General features: G+C 50.4%; 1 protein-coding gene across 1 annotated transcript in view; it reads right to left on the bottom strand.

Annotated features, from left to right (window-relative positions):
* The window catches only part of PTDSS2 (phosphatidylserine synthase 2), a 313,173-nt gene that overhangs the window by 238,985 nt on the left and 49,749 nt on the right, over nt 1–24,439 (bottom strand). The gene's annotated exons all lie outside the window — the stretch shown is intronic.

Genomic DNA, 24,439 nt, shown 5'->3' with positions numbered 1-24,439 from the left:
AATGGGAAAAAAACGAGAAAAAAAAAAAACCTACTACATAATTTCCCCAGAAACTTAAAGGATATTCAACACTAAATTAAATCCATAAGTACAAGTTCCTTACCTTCTGTAACAATTTTTCAAGGTGCATACTCTATGTAAGGCAAATGCTACTTACCAGTATTTATTTATTTATTTATAGTATTTATAAAGCGCTCTGCAACCCTACGGGCATCCTGGCGCTGTGTACATATAGCTGAAAACGCTGTGCATCAGGGGCAGAAGGGATCTCTTTTAATTCTGGATAGTTAGATTTTAGGGAAAAGCCATGTTTCAATCTTTTTTCGTAAGGGCATCAGTTCATCTGTTTTCCTGATGTCAATAGGTAGTCTATTCCACAGATGAGTTGCCGCTATGCTGAAGGCTCTGCCACCACAGGTGGCTTTCCTGATCCTGGGTATACTGATGAGATTAGAAGGGAGGATCTGTTCTTGGCATGTAGGGCTACTGACATTCATATCTTAGCATAGATCGCCGCCTAGTGTTGGGTCCGGGTGATTGCACCTTGTTGTCTGGAATAGTCTTGGAAGCATCACAAAATAGGTGACCCCTCCCCTGGACTACAGTGCGCATGGGCATCTTCTCCATCTTCAGATTTGTTTTTTTCCACCATTGGGTTTGGATGCACTACGACAGCTCCAACTTCTCCTCTAGCGGTGGTCGCCTGTATCAGCTGCAGTGGTTTGAAAAAGAGTTTTAAGGACAGCCTGGCCCACAGCAGCTTGTTGCTTAGCTTGCACGTCAACACAGTAGTGTTTAGTGAAAGTGTGTATGGTAGACCATGTAGCTGCCCTATATATGTCTAAGGGAATATTTCTGAAGAAAACCATGGATGCCCCCATTTTACATGTTGAGTGGGCTTTTGGGGGGAACTGTTAAAGTGTGCTTTGCCTTTTGATAGCATATTTGAATGCATCTAACTATCCATCTGGCTATTCCTGCCTTGGAAATGGGATTACCCTTATGTTGTGGTGAAAAAGCGACAAATAGTTGCTTTTTCTTTCTGAATGATTTTGTTCTGTCAACGTAATATAACAGAGCTCTTTTAACGTCTAGTGTGTGTAGAGCTCTTTCAGCCACGGATTGTGGGTTTTGAAAGAAAACTGGCAATTCTATGGACTGATTGAGGTGGAAAGTGGATATAACTTTTGGCATACATTTAGGGTTTGTACGAAGCACTACTTTATTGTGGTGAATTTGCATGAAAAGTTCCTGAAGGTTAGTGCCTGTAGCTCACTCGCTCGCCTGAGGGAGGTAAAAGCAATTAAAAATGCCACCTTCCATGTTAAGAATTGTAGTTCACATGAATGAAGTGGTTAGAAGGGGGGTCCCATGAGTCTGGTAAGTACTATGTTTAAGTTCCAGACTGGAGAATGTGGATGCTTTGGAGGGATAATTCTTTTGAGTCCCTCCATAAAAGCTTTGATAGGCGGGATTCTGAATAGGGACACATGTCTGTTTTGAAGATATGCTGCTATAGCAGCAAGGTATAGCCTTATGGATGAGTATGCTAGGTTACATCTCTGAAGATGTAGCAGGTAACAGATACAATTTTGGATGGAGACATCCAATGGATTGATTTGGTTATTATTACAATAGATTACAAATCTTTTCCATTTAGCTGCGTAGCATGCTCTGGTAGTGGGACGCCTTGATAATGTTCATACAGTCTGGAGGCAAGTTAAGATATCCCAACTCTAAGACCTCAGGAGCCAGATCGCTAAGTTTATCTGATTGGGATCTGGGTGCCTGATTTCTCCATGGTTCTGTGTTAGCAGTTGTGGCGAGAGGCGCAGTCTTTGGTGAGGAACCACTGAGTTCTAGGAACGTTGTGTACTATGGCTGTTCTGCCCATGTGGGAGAAACCAGGATCATTGTGAGTGACTATTGCCTTAGTTTGCGTGCCACTAATGGAATCAGCGGGTTGGTGGAAAAGCGTACGCAAATCTGCCTGACCAGTTCATCCATAACGCATTACCTTGTGACAACGGGTGTGGGAACCTGGCGGCGAAGGACGGGCATTTTGAGTTTTCGTTTGTGGCAAACAGATCTATGTCTAAATGTCCCTACTTTTGGAAGAATGGTTGGAGAACTTGAGGATGAATCTCCCATTTGTGTACTTGCTGACTGTCGGCTTAGTAGGTCTGCTATCTGGTTGTCTATTCCTGGGATGTGTTCTGGCAGGAGATAAATGTTTTGTGGAATTGCCCACTTCCATATGCTCTGTGCTAGGTGAGAGAGTTGCAGAGAGTGTGTTCCCCCCTGTTTTTGGATGTAGTACATGGCTGTCATGTTGTCCGTCCGGATTAACACAGCCTTGTTGCGCAAGTATTTCTGAAAGGCTCTCATTGCTAGGAATACTGCTAGTAACTCTAAGCGGTTTATATGTGATGTCTTTTGTTTGACTGTCCAGAGACCTTGCACTGTATATTGAAGGAGATGGGCTCCCCAACCTGTCAGTGGTCGTCCGCTGTTAATACTACTTGTGGAACCGGCTCTTGGAATAGTCGCCCCCTTGGAAAGGTTTTGTGGGTTCCACCACTGCAGAGAGCGGTAAGTGCGACTGTCTACCAACACTGGGTCTTTTAGTTGTCCTTGAGCTTGGTTCCACTGGCGTGCTAGGCATTCCTGTAAGGGCGCATTTGAAGCGGAGTATGAGGGACAATGAATATGCAGGAGGCCATCGTGCCTATAAGCTGCATGTACACTCGAGCTGGCAGGGAGTGTTGTGGCTGACATTTTTGAATGAGAGTATGTATGTTGGCTATCCTGGCTGGATTTGGATATGCCTTTGCTAAGGAGGTGTCTATTGTTGCTCCCAGATATTGCTGTATGTGGGAGGGTTGCAGATGTAATCTTGGGTAATTTATGGAAAATCCTAGACTGTGCAGTAGATGGATGGTCTGTGAGGTATGACTGGCACACTGTGCGTATGAGTTGGCTTTTATGAGCCAATCATCGAGGTAGGGGGTCACATGATTGTGTTGCCTCCTGAGGTGTGCTGCTACTACCGCTAGGCATTTTGTAAAAACCCTTGGTGCTGTAGTTACTCCGAAGGGGAAAACTTTGAATTGATAGTGCTGACCCTCTATTGGAACCTGAGGTATCTCCTGTGAGCTGGATGTATGGGGATGTGAAAGTATGCATCCTTGAGGTCCAATGTGGCGAGGAAGTCGCCTTGCTGGAGTAGTGGGAGTACCTGTTGTAGAGTGATCATATGGAAATGATCTGAGAGTATGTATTGGTTCAAAGGTCTGAGGTCTAATATTGGTCTGAGGGAGCCATCTTTTTTGGGAATGAGGAAGTATAGAGAGTATACCCCTGTCCCTTGATGTTGTAATGGGACTGGCTCTATGGCACCCTTTTCCAGCATTGATAGCACCTCCTGTTGTAACAGCGTGATGTGTTCTTTGGACATTGGACTGTTTCGGGTGGTATGTTGGGTGGAGTAGAAGTGACTTCCAGGCAGTAACCATACTGGATAATTTGTCTCACCCACCTGTCTGTAGTGATAGCGTTCCAGACTGGTAGGAATTGTGTTATTCTGCCTCCGACTGGTGTTAAGTGGTCTGGAGGTAGTGTGAAAAAGTCACTGTTTGGTGGCGGTGGAGGCTCGGTGTTAATACCACGTCCTCTGCCCTGGTTATTGTTCCCTCTATAACCTCCTCTATTGGAGCCTCTATTAATGGTGACTTGTATAGTGCTCTTGAATGATGAAGAAGTTTGGGATGTGTTGACTCTGCCTGAGCCTCGAAAGGAGGAGCGACGAAAGGAGCTCCTAGATTGTTGAAATTGAAGTGTACCCATGGACTTAGCGGTGTCAGTATCTTTTTTCATCTTTTCTAAGATGGTATCAACCGCAAGGCCAAATAAGAAATCCTGGTTAATAGGTTGATTGAGTATGGTAGATTGCACTTCATTTTTAAATCCTGAAATGCGGAGCCAGGCATGCCGTCGTAGCAATACACTAGTGTCGACAGACCTAGCGGCTGTATCAGCTACATCAAGGGCGCATTTTATGGATGCGTTAGTGATGAATTTCCCTTCCTGTATTAGGTCGTTTGCTTTTGCCTTATAGGGTTCTGGTAGGTGTTGTAATAATCCCTCCAGTTGGTCATAGTGTGCTCTGTCATAGCGTGCTAGGAGAGCTTGGGTATTGGCAATCCTCCAGGTGCTTGCTGCCTGAGAGGACAGTCTTTTCCCTGAGGCTTCTAAAATTTTTGACTCCTTCAGGAGGGGGAGCATCACCTGTTTGTGAATTTGCTCTTTTCCTAGCATTAGCTACATCTAGGCAGTCTAGTGGTAACTGAGACCTGGTATAAGAGGGGTCTGTAGGGGCAGGTTTATATTTTTTCTCAATTCTTGGATTGAGGACACGCACCCTGGCTGGGTCTTTGAAGAGGTCTGGTGCATGCTTTAGTGCTCCTTTTAGCATAGGGAGTACACGTACACTCTTCTCTGATGTTGGGATGGCGTTAAATAGAAAATCCTCCTTTATATGGTCAGTGTGCATGTGTACGCCCGGATACTGAGCTAGTCTGTCCACTAGTTGGTTAAAAGACAGTGTCGTCAGTAGGAGATGGCTTTGTGGGGTATGGAGAGGGATCAGGTATGGGTTGTGTATAATTTGTGTCATCAGGATCATTATGGTCACTTAATGTGTTATCCTGGTTTCCTTGATCGTTAGGTTGTATAAAATCATCCTGAGGATCTTCACCCATGTCTTCTTCCTCATCATATTCTATAGGTGGAGGAGAATATGGAACATAAGGCATGTTAGGAGTGAAAGGAGAAGGTGTGAAAGGTCTTGAAGGGGATGTGCCAAAGTCCTTTTTCTTAGGAGTAACAGGAGAAGGGGGCTTCAGTGTCCAGTCTTCTCTTGTTTTTATTGTAGACTGATATATGTCCTGTATCAGGGTGTATATACAGTCTCTGTTCTGGGTACACTGGATCTGGATGAAAAAGTTCTTCATCCACGGTCCGTGGCTTCTGCGCAGAGGATTTTTGATCGGTCTCCTGCTTGTCTTTATTTTTTGTTTTCGGGTTAGTTTCGGACTCGAGGACCCTTGGGTGTGGAGCTTTTTTCGGTTTGACGGATTTGTTTGGGTTGAGTGTCTTTTTAGGCTGAACGTCTTTTGTATGATGGGCAGCCCTCTTCGGCTCGACGGTAGTCGTTGGACCGACGACCTTCTTGGGGTCGACACCCTTTTTCGGATCGACGGCCTTCTTCGAGTCGACAACCTCCTTGGTGTAGACGCCCGTTCTCGGCTCTGCAGCAGTTTTAGACTCGACGGCCTTCTTGTGCTAGACGACTTTTTTCGGTTGAGCGGTTTTGCTCGATGCAGAGGCCACTTTGGGAAGTGTTTTGCTCGGTCCCGGGGTACCGAAAGGCTTCGGTGTGGTCTTCGGAGCAGAGTCGGAAGGTGGGGCTTCTGAAGCGGCGTTTCGGTCGCGGCGAAGGCTTTTAGGCGATGCTTTGACCAGAGCCTTGTCTGGAGGTGGAGGCGGGGTAGGGGCTTTGGTACTCACGGTTTGCCCCGGTGTGATCTGGTCATCGGAGTCCGACTGGTCCTCTAAGGTGACTATCTCCAGGTCTTCGGAGCCCTCCGCCTCTGGGAGTTCATGTTAGTCATCGAAAAAGTTTTCTGGTTCTGGTGCCTGCTGCTGCATTTCTTGTCGAGCAGCTCTTCGGTTCCGAGTAGTTTTCTTTGACCGGAACAGAGCACAAGCTGGACAGTGTTCTTCGTTGTGCTTTGGAGATAGGCATCTGTTGCATACTTTATGCTTATCACTGTGTGGAAATTTGGATCCACACTGTGGGCATTTTTTAAACGGGGTCCTTTCCATCAGCAGGAGGCCCACGTGGCGTCGAATAGGCCCAACGGCCTGCGTCGACGACCGGAGAGAAGTGGAAGTGTTGTCGAGTCGAGGGATACAGAGCGGAAACAATACCATTGAATATAGAAGGTTTTGGCCTTAGAAAGTTGGAAAACTTCGGTCCCGAAGTTGGAGGTGTCGAAGTGCATCCAAACCCAATGGTGGGAAAAAACAAATCTGAATATGGAGAAGATGCCCATGCGCACTGTAGTCCAGGGGAGGAGTCACCTATCACGTGATACTTCGAAGACTCTTCCAAGACAACAAGGTGCAAACATCCGGACCAAACCCTAGGCGGTGATCTATGCTAAGATATGAATTCAGCAGCCCACATGCCTCGAACTTGCAGATTCCTCACCTTCGAAAAACTTCCCAATGGTCAGATTGGATCCAGAAAGTGTTCACGAGTAATTCTCCTGTGTGCCACTACGTGGTACAATTCAGTTTGCCTCCATATAAGCATGGAAATGGAGCAGAGCCACAAAAACACCATGCCTATGTAGTGAAGTCCTTTTTGTGACTCTTCATGGCCTCAGACGCACAACATGAACAAATAGTAGTACCAGTGTGCAGATTGCTAACTTGGGACCTTTGAAATGCTCCAAAAAGGCCACTCCAAGGAATGGGGAGATAGTAGGGCAGCAGGCAATCTGAAGTTGGATAAAATATCCACCAGAAAGAGCATTACCATAAGTACATAACTTGTTCTTCTGATGGTTACTTCTAACCCCAGATTCCTTACCTTAAAAGAAATGTCAAAGCAGTACCCCAGGTGGAAAGTCTGTGACGTGGACTAAAAGCGGAAAAGGACAGCAAGGCCAAAATGTTCTTCCTCCCAGACCTGGTAGTCAAGGCAATAGTGCTTTGTGAACATATGCACAGATACCCACGACGTTAAGGGCTGCCACACTTGTGTGGCAATGCAGTGGTAGCAACTTTAGCCCTGTTGGAATAGGCTCTCAGACATTCTGGCTGCTGCTTCTTGGCCTGTGCATATTTCATGTTCATGCATAGGACTATCCACTTTGACTGAATCTCTTCTACATAGCCTTTACGTTCTTCACCCCAGGAAACACCATAAAGCAGACGGTCGCCACAGTGGTCCTGGTTTCATTATTTATAAAATCTTAAAACTCTTTTGAGGTCCAGTCGATGAAGGCTCTCCTCTTTGCAGAACGGAGGTGAGGCAAATAATGCTGCTCAATGCGGAAGGTAGTCACAAGTTTAAGCAAGAAAGCAGCCCAAGTCCAGCACAAGCTTGCCTGGAAATAAGTTGGTGTATGGCAGTTGCGCGGACAGTGCCTGATGTTCACTTATGCAACAAGCTGAGGTGATCACAAGCAGGAGGAGAGTCTTTTGGGTCAAAAGACAAGAATCAGCAGTGCATTGGCTTTAAGGGCGTACACATGAGAAACATCAAGGCCAAGGTATGCTCCCACTGTGGCATCACAAACAGTTTGGGAGGAAATATTTTGGAGTAATTTAAACAAGAACGATTGGTCTGGCAAAAAAGCAGACAAATAATATTTTATAGTTCTCACGAACAACAGAACCTAACAGTTTGGCTTGTAAAGGATCTGTCTTATGGACTCCACACCAGTCAACAATTCCCTGCACAGCGCAAATGCACTTTGTGAATGGGTGCCTGGCAGGAAGAATGACATTCATCACTTTGGTTGGCATATCAAACACAATTATCTGGTGCTGTTCAATCTCCATGCATGGAGATGTATATAATGCAGCTTTTGGTGAAGGATCCTACCCTGCTACTTAGCCAGAATACCCATGGTATGATGCCAATTGTAGGAAGGCCAAAAGTGATCTGGTCTGTGCGGTCAGGTTACAGGGTAAAGATAAGATCAAGCTCCACAGGCGTCAGTATAAGTTGGCCATGAAGAGGGCTAAAAAGGAGTGGGAGGGGGGGCGTGGCCGGGATGGCGGGCTGAGTAGTCGCACTCTCGGTGAGCTCCGCGATCCCCGGAACCCATTCCTGCTATACATGTGCTAATCCTCCCCCCGGGACGCTGCACTGGACAGAGCGGGGGCCCGCCACACCGGTGAAGCGAATAGGGGACCCCTGGTCTCCCCCTTGGAGCACTGGGCGGACGCCGGACGGGGCGCCGCTGCGGAGTGCGAGACCCGGCTTGCGGCCTGAAGCGGAGGCGGGTCCTGCCCGGCCATTGCTATCGGCTGGGTGCTTGTGGCGGTGTCGCTGACCCTGCCTGCTAGCGCTGGCTTCTCGAGCCTTGCGCTGTTGCGGGAGCCGGAGGCCTGGGCGACAGGACCGGGAGCCATAGAGACTCCGACCCCGGGTCGGGGTCGGAAGTACTGCGAGGCCGAGGCTTGCGACTGGTCCTGGGCCTCGACAACTTTGAACGGCCCCTACGTGGATTACCGAGCGCTGTAGGCCCTGCATACCGGACTCGGACGGCCTAGCCTGGGCTGGCGACACCCCAACGGAGCGGGGCCGGGCTGGAGCGGAGGTCCGGGAGGAAAGGTGCCGGACCTGGGGTCTCCGGCTACGCGAGACCGCGGCTTTGGTCCGCGCTCTAGGCCTCAGTGACGCTGCTCAGCAGGGACCCCCCAGCCATCCGGTGGATATTGCAGGGCACGAAGCGGCGCTCATGGGCAGCAGCGGAACCAGACGGTGAGTCAGGCGGCTGGGTACTGACAGGAATCGACTGGAGCGGCCTTCTCCCCTCGAGGCCTCCGGACCTGGGCCTCAGTGTTTCTGCCCGCCTTTGCGCTTGGCCATAAGACTGGAGCTGGGTCAGGCCCCCTTCCTTGAGGTGATCCCTGGTGGTGTTCCGGGCCTGGCAGTGGGGGAACCATACGCCCATTCGGGCACTGCTGCAGCCCCCACGTGGCGTCTAGGGGTCTGCTGTGGCCTAGCTGGAGGTGCGATCCCTCAGTACAGTGAGTGACGCAGTGCCCGAAGCCGAGTGGCTTGGGCAAGGAGAGAAGAGAAGAGAACTGAGCAGAGCTGGGCAGCTTACTGCTGAGGGCCCGGGAGAGTGGTCTACCGTTGTGGACGCGACCCACTGGTAGGGGTCCGGCAACAGGCCTCCGACGTTGCACTTGGGATTGGGCTGGTGAATTCTCGAGAGGGCACCTCGAGCGCCATCATTTTGAACAACAGGGGGAACCGAAAGGGGGACCGCACACTGCCTGAGATGGAGTCGGAGCAATGCACGACAGGACCGAGGACACCCATCTCCACCCCACTCGAGCGGTGCCCAGGGAGCGAGTGGAGGGGAACCCCCAGTTACGAGGTCCTTCCTGGAGTCCCTCTTCAGCTCGCTGAGGGACGATTTTCAGACGCTGAAGCAGGAAGTTGCAGGCGAGGTCCGTGAGATACGGAGGGAGGTGGAAGGGCTCGGTGACAGAGTATCCACGGTGGAAGACGCGGGCCACGCTAGGGACGAAGAAATTACGCAGCTGCAGCAGGAGGTCATCCGACTCCGGGAGCAGCACCTTGACCTACAGACACACACAGAGGACCTTGAGAATCGCTCCAGGCGCAACAACATCCGCGTCCGGGGTGTGCCGCCCCGAGAAGAGGGGGAAGATGTGGCGGCATACCTCGTGGAGCTGTTTAGAGAGGTGCTGGGGGAATCGGCTGACTTTGCCATTCGGATTGACAGGGCGCACAGGGTGGGCCTGCAACGCCGCAATTCTGCGCCTCCTCCTGACATCTTGGCTTTTCTGCCGGACTACCCCCTGAAGGAGCGGATACTGAGGGAGGCATGGAGGAGACCGTCCCTGGAGTTCAGGGGCCACCGGATTGCTCTCTATCAGGATCTGGCTGCATCTACTCTGCAGAAACGCAAAGCTTTTAAAATTGCAACTGACTTTCTCAGGGAGCACGGCACTCAGTATTCCTGGGGACATCCCTTCCGGCTCATTTTCAGGTGGAATGGTACTTTGCACCAGTTGCGTTCTCTTCAGGACACGTGTGGAGTGTTGGGGATCACAGCCACTGAGGACAGAGCACACACACCGCGCCGGAGTCGGATTACTAGAGACGGCTGGCAGACGGTCCCCGGCCGGCGTTCTCCTTCCTGCCTCCTTGTCGCGGCGGGCTCCCCTAGGGCCCGAGCGGAGTCGGATGCAGCAGTACAGGATGGCTCTGGAGCTGATGCTGCAGCTGAGGTCGCGCTGACAGCATAAGTGAACTCCGGGGGGAGATCGACATCGCTGTGATGGAGCTGCAGGTTTGGAGGTCTGGGGGGGTGGGGGGAATGGGGGGTGCGAGGTGGCTGGACGTCCACTATTTTTGACTTTCCACGGGCTTGTCCGATTACAAGTTCTTTGGGGGGTGGGGAAGGGGGTGTTTAAGGCTGTTGATCTGGTCCCAGTTGCGGGAGGGGACTGGTTGCGGGTAAGGGGAGGGGGGAGACAGGGAACAGTTGGGGGGGGGCATTGGGAGTTGGGATCCGGGATGGGGTCTGGGGTCTGGGGGTTGGGGAAGGGGAGGGAGGGTCGCCCAGTGCACGCGGGGGTTCCTGGTCATTTTGACTTTGTTTGTGCTTTTTGATCTGCTTTTGACTGGCTCTGGAGTCGGGAAGGCGGACTGCCTCTCGGCTTGGCGTGGATGTTGGAGTGAGGAGAGAAAGGTTACCGGCAGTTTCGTGAGAGTGGTGAGCTGCTGGTGGCGTGGCCTGCTTTATGGTCTGGCTGGTATTATCTGCTTTCGGTGTCTCTGTTCTTTGCTTGGTGTTCCGCGGCACTGCGGGTTGATTGTGGTTCCTATCCCCCTGTTTCAACGAGGGGCCCTTGTTGCTGTATATTGCCACATCACTCATGCCTCCGACCACTTGTAGAGTAGTGACCCTGAATGTCCGGGGTCTGAACAATCCCGTAAAGAGGCGAGCAGTCCTTTCACTTTTGGAGAACACACAGGCAGATATTTGTCTCCTCCAGGAGACGCACTTACTGTCACAGGACACTCATAGACTCCGCTCACACAAGTTCCCCACACAATTCTTTTCTTCTTGCACTACTAAGACTGCTGGGGTGGCGATTCTGGTGGCACGGCGCTTCAAGGGGGAGGTTCTCCACAAATTTGCTGAACAAAAGGGTAGGTTATTGGCTTATCGATTTCGAATTGGAGGTCTCTTCTTTACGATAGGGTCCCTCTATGGTCCTAATGACCGTCAGGACCGCTTTCTTCAGGCAGCGATCGAGGAGGTCTCTTCTTCCCAGGATAGGCATGTCATACTCGGGGGTGACTTCAATGTTGTCTTCGATTCGGCGTTGGATAGGTCGGCGCAACGCTCCCCTCAAGTTGGAGAACTCTCGGCGGACCGTAAGGCTCAGCTGGATGAGGTGGACCTCCTTGATATATGGCGGCATCTGCACCCGACGGATAGGGACTACTCGTACTATTCTCATGCCCACAAAACGTACGCACGGTTAGATCACCTGTTGGTTACCTCCCCTGTGAAAGCATTGGCATCTGGATCTGAAATGGGCGTGATCTCCCTATCGGACCATGCCCCAGTCGAGGTCCTGTTAACTATGCCCCCGACGGTACTCCGCCCGCGGACGTGGCGCCTTAGGGATACACTGCTGCATAGGGCGGACGTGGTGGCTCGAGTTGAAAAGTCGATTCAGGACTTTCAATCCCATAACGATAATGCAGACACGAGTCGGGCCACGCAATGGGCGGCTTTGAAGGCGGTCATCAGAGGGGAATTCATAGCGATCTCCTCGGCGGATAATAGGGAGCGGCAGGCCAAGCAAGATGAACTCACGGATCGTGTTCGAGAACTTGAACAGATCCATCGCAGGACCGGGGCCCCCCGAATTTGGCGGCAGCTCAAGGAAGCCAGGAAGCTCCTGGCGACCCTGGATCTCGACCGGGCGGAGTACGCCGCTTTGCGGCTGCGACATGCCTTTTATACTGGAGGTGACCGCTGCGGCAGGTTGTTAGCACATAGGCTCCGTGTGGCGCGGCAGAGCCAACTGGTCAAGGAGATCTCTAGCACGACGGGCGTGGCGGAAACTGAAGACGAGCGGATAGCTGCAGTCTTTCGGGGCTTTTACAAAGATCTCTACACCGGAGATCCTCCGGATGAGGAGGCGATGGACACTTATCTGGCTTCGATCACACTTCCCTCTCTGGACTCTGTGCAAGCGGATTATCTGGATAGGGACATTAGGATCGAGGAAGTGGTCTCGGCCATTTCCAGACTCAAGCACGGAAAGGCGCCAGGTCCAGACGGCTACATTGCGCTGTTTTATAAAACAATTTGCATGACGCTGGCACCCATCCTAACGCGCCTCTTCAATTCCTTCGCGGTAGTCGGGGCCATTCCGCCTGATCTGCTCAGAGCATCGGTCTCGGTTATCCCCAAGCCAGGTAAGGACCCGAGGCAATGTGGATCCTACCGGCCGATCTCCCTTCTGAACATTGATTTAAAATTGTATACGGGGATACTTGCTGCTAGGTTGGCTCTCCATCTGCCTGGCCTTATCGATTCTGACCAGGCGGGTTTTGTCCCGGGGAGGCAGACAGTGGACAATACGAAACGAATTTTTCATTTACTGGAGAAGGCCTCTCGGATTCCAGGAGAGCGTATGATGTTGGCGGTGGACGCAGAGAAAGCGTTTGACCGAGTCCACTGGCCTTACCTGGAACGGGTGCTTATGAATGCGGGTATAGGTGAGAAATTCCGCACCATGATCCTTAATTGCTATATTCGCCCGTCGGCAGTGGTCCGCGTTAATGGATACGCTTCTGCCTCCTTCGATATTGAGCGGGGCACCAGGCAGGGCTGCCCGCTTTCACCTTTGCTTTTTGCGCTCTACATGGAGCCGTTTGCCCAGCGGGTGCGGGATAACCCACGAGTGACCGGCATCCAGATGGGAGCCTTCACACACGCTGTCAGCCTTTATGCTGATGATGTTATATTGTCCATTGACAAACCCATCGTGGCCCTCCCAGCGTGCATGGAAGAGCTCACCTCTTTTGGCGCGGTGTCTGGATTTAAGATGAACATGGGGAAATCAGTTGCGCTGGATATCTCCCTTGACCCAGTCACTAGGGCTTGTTTGCAGCAGCGGTTTCCCATGTTATGGTCCTCGGAAGCAGTGCCCTACTTGGGCATCCAGATCGCACCTACCGTTGCGACGATGGTGTCGGCGAACTATCGAGCCCTGGGGGCCAAGATCAAAGAGGAATTGGGCCGATGGAATAGAGGTGCTTTTTCCTGGCTTGGCAGGATAGCTGCTGTCAAAATGACGATTTTGCCCCAGGTGTTATACCTCTTTCGAGCTCTGCCGCTCCAGCCGCCCGGAGGGTGGATCTCGCAGTTACAGGCTGATATTTCTCGGTTTGTCTGGCAGGGGAAGAAGCCTAGATTACGGAGAGCCCTCTCGCTGCTCGCCCCGGAGGCCGGTGGACTGGGTATCCCAGACTTCCGCAAATACTTCCAGGCAGCTCAGCTTCGTTACCTGGTGGAATGGAGTAAGTGGGAGTCTGATAAGCATTGGCTCTTTCAGGACCAGGCAGTGGCTGGGAGACCGCTGCAGGAAATCCCCTTCCTGCGTCGCCCGCATAGACCCAAAAATCTATATGCCTCTTGTGTTACGAGGGTGCCACTACGGGTGTGGGATGCTACGGCCGTTCTACGTGATCTCACTACGTTCCCGTCACCGCTTACCCCGCTGGTGGACAACCCTGACTTTACCCCGGGGATGGAAAGGGGAGCGTTTGCGAGGTGGCAGCAGGCAGGGTGTAGAGCGTTGTGTCATCTTTATGGCCCGGACGGGGTGGTTCCTTTTCCCCAACTCCGCCAGGAGTTCTCACTTCCGGAAACGGAGAGACTTCATTATATGCAGGCCCGCCACTGGGCCCTCCACCCGCAGGTGCGAGAGATGGCTGATCGGCCTTTCTCCCCTTATGAGCACTGGCTCATGACACGGACTTCAGACGCTAAACTGATCACTGACTTGTACAAGCTGCTGCAGCCCCCGACAACACACTTTTATCATCCCGGGAGAGAGCGTTGGGAAAGGGAGTTGGGGAGGACACTGAGCCCTAAGGAATGGGAACACATAGCCTATAGAGCGCGACACTCAGCCTACCACATGGGACTCACTGATACCTTGACTAAAATCTCTACCTATTGGTACTATACACCGGAACGAGTGCATGAGTTTGACCGTAGTAAGACGAATGAGTGTTGGCGAGGATGTGGTCATAAGGGTACTCTTACGCATATACTGTGGGACTGCCCACTCCTGGACCCTTACTGGAAGGAAGTGTTGGATGAAATTGACTCTGCTTTTGAGATTGAACTGCCACGGTTCCCTGCCTATACTCTGCTGGGACTGCCGAATGATCTGATGTACCCCCTTCGCTCCCGTAGAGGAAGACAGATAGCTATAGCTCTGGGCTCAGCGGTTCAGAACATTCTGATTCATTGGCACACTGCTATGGTCCCGTCCAGCACTGGCTGGCTCCACAGGTTGTGGCATGTGTTGGGTATGGAAAAGTTGTCCCCAACGGTGGCAGGTGATGTGGATCAGTTTAGGGAGCTCTGGCGGCCATTTCACTCCCTTTTGGTTACTGAATTTAAGGAACTCACTTGTCCCAAATATCTCCGCCTTTTGAGGCTCTCTGCCCAGGGGGAATCCGCTCCTTGATCTCCCATTGAGTCTCTCTCTCTTGTATTGTTGCGCTGCTAAAGGTTGAGCTCGGGGATTGTGCACTGGACGGGGGTGGGATTGGCAAGGGGGGATGGGAGTTCAGGTGTTTGGGGGTGTGTTGGGGTGGGGGGTTTTCATGGGTAATGTCATAACATGTTGGGGCGACTGGAGCCTTCTCTCAGAGCGCAGGCGGAGTTCACGGATGGCTATTCATTATCGAACTTTTGGACACTTGCCTCTCCGCCCTGCTATTTTCGCCTGAAATGTTTGTCTGTCCTTACATGTTGTCATGAATAAAATACTTTAAACCTAAAAAGGAGTGGGAGGCAGATAACTGGGAAGATCTAAGAACAGCACTCAAGGCCAAAGATTCTAAATCCTTTTGATCTATCGTCAGTTTTGGGAGCAAGGAAGGAAAACTGATGAATGAACCCAGTATTGCAGCTTCGGCTTGAGAGTCAAACTTTAGGGGGCTCTACTCCCTCCCGTGCAGCCATGATCCTGAGGTCTCTCTCCCAGGCCCTCCCCCCATGAGTGTCGACTGGAGGGGACCTTGGAGATTACACTGGCGGAGGTGGATTACGCCATTTTGAATTTGGCACCGAATAAAGCCCCTGGATTGGACAAGGTAACTGGGGATATTTATCGTTCAGAACCGGAGATATGGGCTCCCTATCTCTGTGTCCTATTCAATGGTATTCTAGACGGCATGGACCCACCGGAGTCTTGGCGGGGTGCTGAAATTGTTCCCATTTACAAAAAGGGTCGTCCCCTGAAACTATCAAACTATAGGCCAATTAGCCTTATAGATGTTACTCAAAAATTGATGGGTCACACCATACTGGGCAGGATGCAGTCTTGGATGGAGGAACACGAGGTTTTGTCCACCTTCCAGGCTGGTTTTAGGCAGGGAATATCAACTGTGGATCAGCTATTTAGACTGCAGGTCTTATATTGGAAATCAGTGACTGTAGAGGGTGGCAGCCTCTACATGATCTTTGTAGACCTGCGGTCAGCGTTCGACCTGGTGCCCAGTCGTAAACTCTGGAAGGTATTACAGGAGTTGGGCTTACCAGGCTACTTAATGTCCTAGTTAGGCTCCACACTGACAGCTTCGCCCAGGTGAGGTGCGGGAAACAGGGTGAATTGTCATCTCGCTTCCCTGTCGGGCAGGGGGGCCGTCAGGGCTGTGTGTTGGCCCCCACCCTTTTTAGCCTGTACATTTATGGCCTAGTGGATCATCTGCTTGGATTGGGAAACATAGATGCCCCGAGGCTAGTTACGGGACGAGTGCCCGCTCTGATGTTTGCGGACGACACTTTGTTGTTGTCCAAGACATCAACGGGCATATAGTGTGTCCTGGACAGGTTTGCAGCCTTCTGTGCCTCGCGGGGCTTGGAGATCAATTTGGACAAAACCAAATTTATGATCTTCAATCCCCCGAGGCGGACACGCCCGAACCCGCTGTTAGGGGGGACCCCTCGAGAGAGAGTTAAAGCCTTCGAGTATCTGGGCATTACCCTGGGCGAACATTTTGAATGGGACCAGCAGTTGGCTAAAGCCACGCTTAAATTAACAAGAGTGGTAGGGGGGATGCAGAAGCTCCACAGAGAGTCAGAGTTTAAACCAGCGGCCCCAGTTATCGAAATCTACAGTGTTCAGGCTAGGACAGCGGCACTTTATGGGGCAGAACTCTGGGGCCACCAAAATTCGCCCACTCTGGCAAAAACTGAACATGCTTTTATCAGGAGTATAATGGGACTCCCTGTGAGTACCCCACTTGTCCCACTGCGTTTGGACTTGGGGTTGCTTCCCATTGAGGAAGTTATGTCTGTACGCCCTCTTAACATTTTGGAAAAGATTGTGGTCTGTCCCGGAACTCGTGTCCTATCAAAATGAATTCAAGGACATATGGGATGCCCTGAAAGGTAAAAATATTAGGTGGTTATCTCATATAAGGTCCATTAGTAGTAAGATAGGTTTACCAGAGCTCTGGGAGATCCCGGATGTTGCCTGCCCGGAGACCCCCAAGGCGGTAGTGATTCGTCACTACAAGAACTACAATCTAAATAATCTCCAGGCTAGCTCTGGGGTGGTTAGACTGACCTCGGAATTCCATGATGTAAAAGCAGAGTATAAAAGGGAAGACCTTTTGGATGTGGTATTCCCTGCACAAGCAAGAAAACTCTATATCCAAATTAGATTGGGCACTTTACCACTTAAGAGTTTTCTCTAGTAAATAGGATAGAGGTAATCTGAAAGAATGCCCAGCTTGCGGCCAGCCTTTGGAAGATGAACTACATGTATTTTTCTTTTGTCCGGGGTATGAGGGAGCACGTAGGTATTGGCTAATCCCTATTTGTCGTAATTTGGGATTTCGACAGTGTTTCCATGCCATGAGAGTTTTGAAGTATGATACCCACCCCCCTTTTTTGCTGTGTCACGTTTCCTGAATGCAATGTGGCATTGGCGCAGGAAATATATTAGTGACTAGTACGCACCTTTGCCACACTCAAATGGGGTTCGATAACTGAACATCGTTTAATTCTGTATTATACATTTTATGCATTGCAAATGCATTTTAAAAGTATGCTATATTTATTGTCTTAATATTTGCATTGTACCATTTTATGTGCTTTTATGGCCCTCTGAGGCCGAAATAAAGTTATCGAACTGATAATGTGATCAGAGGACTGACGGCATACTGAGAAGCTCTGGGTACCACACTCTCCTGGCCAAATTCGGAGCAACTAGGATAACTTGTGCAGGGGCGGGAAGGCATCCTGTGAAATCCTGTGCGGAGTCTCTTAGCGGAAATTCCAACACAAAAACGTTTGACACTGTGTTCATGATAGTGGCAAAAAGATATAGCCAGGGTTCGCCCCACTGTTGGAAGATGCCCTGGGTTACCACTCTTTATCTGTCAGATGCCCTCCGCTGAGCTCAGCCTCCTTGGTATTCAGGGAGCCTGTGAGGTAATTCAGGTTCAGAGAAATGCCCGGATGCCACAACCAACTCCAGAGGCACACAGCTTCCCGACACAAGAACCTGGAGCCCACCCCGCTCTGCTTGTTGGAGTACCGCATGGCAGTAGTGTTGTTCATGAGAACCAACACCACACTCCCGTTGATGGAAGGCCTTTAACCCTTTCGATGCTCATGACGAGCTCAGCTCGTCATCAGCACAGTTGAGCTGTGCTGATGACGAGCTCAGCTCGTCATGAACAATAGGATTCAGCAAATATCAGCACAGGAGGGTAAAATGCACAGCAGCCAAGGTGTTAATGCCAGGCAAATGGCCTGCAAATTCGAAAGCAGAGTTTCCGCTGTAGTCAAAAGTCCTCTGAACGCCACGTCCCGAGGTGCCCCCCCCCCCAAACCAGAAATGATGTGTCCATTACTACCATCAGCTCTGGGTAGAGAAGAGCAGGGGGCCTGCTAGTGGCCCAACTGTGGTCACGTAGCCACCACTGCAGATCTCGTGCAATGGCCTTCAAAACTTGAATGGCATCTGATAAGTTTCCTTGGTGCTTGGCCCATTGGAACTTCAGATTCCATCGCAGAGCCCACATGTGTCACCTGGGAGCAGCTCAGCGGAGAGGTGGTGGTGAGTGGGGACGACCCCCGGGGACCTCTGGTCCATTGACTCTTAGTGAACCCTGCCGTTCCCTCCCTTCCTCTTCCCTCCCCCTCTAGCGGGACACCATTGTTTTTGTGGGGGGAGCTTGGCCTGTTCGAGGGAGCTGGATTGAGACTGGCCCTTCATGGTCGGAATCTAACATTGGGTGTTGGAGACAGACTATATATCTGAGCTGACTGGGCTCTTTATTGGACAGATACTACACCTGGCCGAGTACTTGTCCTCACTCTGCGGTCTACCCTCCTGGCTGTGGACGAACGCTGCCGTGCTCCGACGCCCCTGTGCGACTTTGGGACCGAGAGGACCGGGACGTCCCTTTCTCAGAGCAGACCGGAGGGGCGGCCCTTGGTTGAACCGGATAGATTCCGAATATCATGGGCAAAAACCGGGCCAAGGGGCAGGAGAGGCGGGATGACGCTGATACCCCTCGTACTGTGGCTGGGGGTGCGGGCCCCTCGCCGGAGACCGCCACGACCGGGCAAGTCGATGACCACCCCCCAGATAAACTGGATTTAATCCACAAGGAGATACGAGACTCTAGAGCGGCGATGGAACAACAACTGGGCACGCTTACAACGGCCTGACTCTCCTGAGGGCTGACAGCGGCAAATTGGCGGACCAAGTCAGAGACCATGGTATCGCCTTGACAGATCTCACACCAACGGTGGTGGAACATTCCTCCTCCTTGAAACAACTCCAACAGCAGGTGGACACGCTCCTGGACTGTGCCGAGGACGCGGAAGGGAGAAATAGATGCAACATCCGCGTCATTGGCCTTCCGGAACGCTGTGAGGGAAACCGGGCGGCGGACTTCATGGAACAATGGTTCAAGAACCATGTAGCGCCCGAACGACTCTCGATGTATTTCTGTGTAGAACGGGCACACAGGATCCCGACGGGGCATCCTAAGCCCGGTCTGCCTCCACATCCACAGATTGTGAAGATTCTTAACTACAGGGACCGGGATACCCTGCTACAGAAGGCTAGGGAGAAAACGCTCATCCAATACGAAAACCACCGGGTCTCCTTATATCCAGACTACACCATGATGGTCCAAAGACAGCTTTCCTCCTACCAAGCAGTAAAAAAGAAACTGCAGAAAGCACAACTCAAATATGTACTCCTATACCCTGCTCGACTGAAGGTTATTCAGGAGAAGAAAACAATTTTTTTTGAGAGCCAGGCGGACGTTGAGGAATGGATGGAAGTGATGTGCATAAGGTCCAGCCAGGCCAGTGCTGCGGAGGGATCTGCACAGAGCTCGATGGTGACTATGGAGAGAGCGGCCCGCCGCTCGCCGAGACCCAGCCGAGGCAGCAGATGAACTGGACCCTCGAAGGAACAACATAGGAGGGTTCAGGAGGGGTGCTGGCGACTGCGGGCGCCTTCCAAGAAGACTCAAACAAAATCCCGATGGACTCAGATGACAGAACCCTACAGTCAGACTCCGACCACAGTGTTATCCTGTTCCCCACCATCACGCCTAGAACGGCTGATGATTTAATGGACAATTGACTGTAAAGCCCAAACCTTTACTCTACAATCTATAATCAGGAGTTTTGAGATTGCTGCTGCTGTATTATTTTAGATTATGTCTGTTGTCCGAGTTGATATCTGGGCTCTCTAGTTTGTATAGGTTTCCTCCATTTTATATCTTATCGAAGGCTGGACCTCCTGATTAGGGCTTCAGTTTGAATGTAGTATAATCTGAAAGTAACTGAGGGCCTGTATGGATCCGAGAGATCCAGATACCTGGTACTCGCTGGGGGCTAGGTCCAGTCCACCATTCCCTCTGCTATTACAACATTCACCTTCCCCCGGGATGGAGTTCCGTAGAGCTGCGGGGTAACAATGATTGACAGCATTACGACCAGGTTTGCGACTGGCCACGTCCTTCAAGGGGATGCACCTTTATTGATGTTATTTGCTTGTTGCATTATTGTTGGATTTTGCGCTGTTTTAGCGCTGTGCCGGGTTTAGTTAAAGTTATGGGGGATAGGGATTTCTGGTCACGCCTATCCGAACACTTACCATGAGAAGAAATCTACTTTATCACTGGGGATATGGCAAGGTCAGTTGAACCTCAAGGGTCCTATAATATGCTTACCTGGAACGTAAGAGGGTTAGGCTCAATTCAGAAATGCCACTGCATTCATGCATTCCTCCTTCGTCCCCAAACACACATCGCGTTCCTACAGGAATCCCACCTTACAGACGCTGAAACCCAGAAAATGCGGAAAAAATGGAGGGGATGTATTTATTCAACAACTTATTCAGCTTTCGCTGGGGGGGGGGGGCACTATTTGGATACGACATGGGATCCCATTTGTTGAGATTGAACGGCAGGTGGATGATCAAGGGAGCTATGTCTTAGTGAAAGGAACTCTAGATGGCTCCCTGCTGGTTTTGGGGAGCATTTACGCCCCAAATTTCGATCAAGACAAATTCTTACAGAGGCTGAGTGTGGCTCTGGCGGACTGGGATGGGATCCATTGGGCTTTAGGGGGGGGACTGGAACGCTATACTGGATATAGAATGAACACAAACTCGTCTAAGTCTAGCTTTGAGTCAGTACTCTAACCCTCCACAAGGGAGGACTCTGGATCCAGGTTCCGGGAGACAGCTCGGGTGTCGTACGTCTGCAGCTCCACCTCTGTTAAGCTATCCAACATGTCTGCCCATCGTTCTAAACCTTGTTCTGCATGTTCATCAGTTCGTACTGCTCTTAAACTCTCCTCTGGTGCTCCCCACTCCTGCAGGTCTACTATTGATTTCCATGCCATTGGTGCAATGGACTGTATCCAGTAAGTGGCCTACCAACACTTAGTGAGTATCAGGTTCCGGAGAGGAAATAGGTAGTTCATCTTTGTCACGTGCCAGTGCGTCGGAGTATCCAAAGTAGGCAACTATTGATGGAGGATTCCAGTGGTACATTTGTGACCTACCAAAAAAACGCAGAGCCTTCCTCCAATAACCTTGGAGTCTTCCACAGTCCCACATCATGCTGAGGAAAGACGCTGAGGCAAACTCACACCTTGGGTAAGCAGCAGACCAAGCACTGCTGGTTCTATGTAACTGCTGTGGCGTCATAAGCGTGGTGCAAATAATAAAACGGTGTCAGTTTGAACCGCACAATATTTCCCACATCCCAGACCTGAGCAAGTACTCTCTTCCAGGCGGCATCAGTGAGGGGCTTAAGTAAAGCATTCGCCAATCTGTCACAGACCCCCAACATATCAATACGGCGATCGCCCTGGAGGGTCTTTTTAATACGCAAGATTAACCCCAGTGTCAACCCAGGGCCCAACATCAATTATAGCGTTTGGGATTCTGCAGGTTCCGCTTGAAAAGTAGTCCAAATTTCACAGTCATGTGGGACACCTTGGAGTATTGCAAAACTGGCCGCAGTGAAGGCCAAACAGGTCCAGGAGCTTCCTCATTGTGATGAAAGTAGAGTAGAGGTCTCCAGCCGTGTGGCAGCCTCCCTCGGACCTCGGCGACATATCCATTACAGATTTGATATCACAAAAGGGCTGCAACCAATTGAGGGGCAACATTTTAACAAACGGTGCCCAACCCAACACCTGTGCCACCATATATTCACAGACTACTGCCACTTGTCAGACAATAACGAGGTGTGTGGTCAGAGTACCCGTCCCTTGCATGAGGCACAGTGGTAGATCCACACCCGTCCCCTATGCCCCCAAATGGCTCTTCTCACACCACTGTGCCATGTAATGGTGTAGGCTAGCAAAACAATATAACTGAAGATCCGGTAACCCCAAAACTCCTAATTCAGTACCTAGTTTGAGAACGTCCAGTTTAATTCTGCTCCTCTGACCTGCCGACACCAGTGACACAAGGAGGTATTTAATTTAGAGTATGTGGACTTTGGGATGGCGTACTTGGCATTCTGCATATAAAATGGCCATTAGAAATATTCTAGACAATGCAAATCTGCCCATGACTGACACAGGCAGTCCAACCCAAAATGTTATTGATTTCCTTAGGCCTGCAAGGACTCTACCAATATTAAGACAGTAGTGGGCTTATGATGTATTAGCCAATTCCCAAATTTCAGAAATACTCTCTTTCCCACAGAAGTTCAGTCAGAGGGAGGTCGGTCAGGGGTGCATGCACCAGCACTGCATGGGGGAGCAGCACAGTCTTCAGTTTATTGACCCGCAGGCCAAACACAGTGCTGAATTCTGTCACGATCTGCAGCACTGCCTCTTACCTCTCTGAGTGTGTGACATATACATGTCACTGCGAAGTCGGTTCGCCAGAGGCTAATGCGAACAGGAGCAGTGAAAGGGGGCAACCCTGCCTCATACCCCTCCCAATATGTATGCACTCTGATATTACCTACCCAGTTCTCACTCAGGAGAGCAGCGGCACACAGGACATAAAAGTTGGCCATAGCCACTAAATGGGGTACCACCTGGTCCATTTAATCGCGAGAGCCTTCACAAGTATCTCGGTGTCGAACCCTAACATCGAAAGGGGCCTATGAGAGCTGGGATCCAACGGGTCTTTACCCAGCTTTCGGAGATTGACTATGGCTTCTCTCAACAGAGGGCCTCCTGAAATATTTCCAGCAAATGGGGCAGGAGCAGTGCCAAGTAAGTCTGGTAGTATTCCACCGTAAGTTCAACCGGGCCTGGTGCCTTGCATCGAGGCATATCCCAGGTCACCTCCTGCAATTCCTCTATCAGGAGCTCTCTCTTCAGATCCTCTGCCTGTGCCGCCGAGTCTCGCAGGACCCCCAATTTAATCAAGGAGCTGCCTTCGCTAACAAGCCACCCTCCTGTTCTCTATAAACGGACAACAGGTGATTGATGCTGGCCTCCGAGCCCGCAATAAAGCCGTCCTGACATTTCAGAGCGAGAATTACTGGGGGTGAGGTTTGTCTCTTAAGCAATCACGCCAGGAGGCACCTAGACTTTTCCCACTCCCCATGAAGTAGTTGGCAGTAAGGAGTCAAGGAAGAGACTTTTCAAGGGCAAAGTTGAACCACTTTCCTTTCTGTAAAAATTGTAAAGTGCACAGCTCTGATGATGGGGAATCTTCAAAATGCGACATTCCTATTATAATGGTTGTCAGGCTGCTCTGTGGTCACTATGAGGGTGAATGTAAAATGCTCCTTGTCCTTTATGTGCATGGGATCAACCCAATATTTCTCAGTGTCTACCAGTAAACCCCGCTTCAAAGACAGTCCACATTATGAGGGTGGTCCTCCAGTTAAATCAAGTCAAGCTACATTTTTTCATATGTAGCTTTTGATACAGATATAAAAGACATCAATTTGCATGGGGAATATGGCATCAATAGGACTCATTGTGCTCGTGTTTCGGGTGTGGCTTGAAAGCGGATTCCCAATCGCACACTGTGGGTTTCTTTAGACTTTATCTGCATAAAACACCATTGGATCAAAGCTCAGAGGTTCTGCTGTGAGATTAGCTTCAGTCTAACTGCACTAATTACATGTACACTTTCCCTGGTCCAATCAATGCTTTTTCCAAACTCGCTCTTAAAGCTTGCTTAAGGTGACTCGTGCAGCCCTTCTTCACCAACATGGTATAATAACACCTCAGCCATCCTTTCAGTAATTTTATTGGGGTTTCTTTTCCACTGGTTGTCTGGCACGCCGAACACTCCATGCGATATGGCTGGAGGTCTTTGGAGGGAAAGCGGGTGCACATGCAAAATTTAAACAGGGTTGTCTCCATACCAACCCCCAACCAGTGTCAGTCTCATGTTAAACCAGATCAAAGGTACTGACCCCGACCAGTGTGCACTGAAATTTGAGTTGCATACAGGTTACACTCAGAGCACACACAAATCATTCTAGTCATATCTGAAGCTGAAAACAATGAATGTGAAAAACAAATTGGTGTAATAAATCCCCACAACAGTAGATGACAGTAGAGTACAAAGAATGTGAATCTACAATAGCTACATTTTGCAAAGATTTTCTAAAGCCAGTAACCGAGAAGTTATCCTTCTTCTTTCCCCGCACATGAAACGGCCAAAAGGGGAGAAACTTTAAAGGGGTATATAGATTGAGTAGAAACAGATCAAGTAGAAAATAAGTCTCTCCCTTGAAAAATATCATATCTGCCATATGTGGATGATGGTTGAAGTGGGGTTTGGTTGAATTTTCCTTGTCAAAGGAGTAGAATAATATCTTCAAAATGATGCAGACACCACGCGAGGAATCTGGCTTGTT

Source organism: Lissotriton vulgaris, chromosome 2_1 (assembly GCF_964263255.1).
Source record: "Lissotriton vulgaris chromosome 2_1, aLisVul1.2, whole genome shotgun sequence".
NCBI lineage: Eukaryota > Metazoa > Chordata > Amphibia > Caudata > Salamandridae > Lissotriton > Lissotriton vulgaris.
This window is presented reverse-complemented; position numbering and strand designations above follow the sequence as displayed.